This window comes from Macadamia integrifolia, unplaced genomic scaffold (genome assembly GCF_013358625.1).
Source record: "Macadamia integrifolia cultivar HAES 741 unplaced genomic scaffold, SCU_Mint_v3 scaffold532, whole genome shotgun sequence".
Taxonomy (NCBI): domain Eukaryota; kingdom Viridiplantae; phylum Streptophyta; class Magnoliopsida; order Proteales; family Proteaceae; genus Macadamia; species Macadamia integrifolia.
Window position 1 is genome coordinate 175,409 of NW_024870475.1, and position 921 is coordinate 176,329.

Here is a 921-nt window from a genome sequence, read left to right on the forward strand (position 1 = left end):
AAACTAAACTCTATTCTACTCCACTACTTTTGGCTTGAATGACATGGTGGAGCAAACACCAGACACCCAAGTTACTATGTAGCTTCGCTTTTTACATATGTCCACAAAGGCAGTGATGCTAGAGTTACTTCAGAAGTTTCTTCCCAAGGAATTTCGATCAAGACACCACGCTTCCTGAGGCGCAATGCCCTGTCTAGTTCCAAGGGAATCAACTCTTATTCTTCTTTATACCAGATTTCACATTTCATTTAAAATTGTGCATTTGTCAACCCATGCCAAATTAAAAAGAAGGTCTCAACTCCAAATCAAAAGTACAAGGAACCCACAGAGTTACATATGGTCCATCACCATAAAACAGGGGTCTCTTATTTTTCAAAAGAAAGTCCCATCTCAAGACACATGCTTGTTTCTTTCTTCTCAACAGGGTTTTTATACGTTCAAAATGGGTACCTTAGTCAAAACTTTTATTTTCATACATCAAGCAACCGAATGGTATGATCATTAGCCAAAAGCCAAAGTAGGACTTCATCCTTAGCAAGCTCAATAAAAAACAAAAAGAAAAACAAATAAAACAAAGTCGAAAAAAAATAGAAACTGGTTTCCCTAAAAACAAAAAGAAAAACAAATAAAACAAAGTGGAAAAAAAGCAGAAACTGGTTTCCCTCCCCCACACTTAAGTCATGCAATGTCCTCAATGCATGGAAAGAATTAAAAACAAAGACAATGCAAGGGGGTCATACCTGATTAAAAGTTAGTCATCAGTGTAAAGAGGTCTATGGAGATCCATGACCTTTTCACTATTAGTAGTAGGAAACTCGATGAACGGTTTCAAACGCTAACCATTAACCTTCGAAATTACCCCTGTTCCTGGATTCAAAATCTCCACAGCCCCATGGGGATATACATTATGAACAATAAATG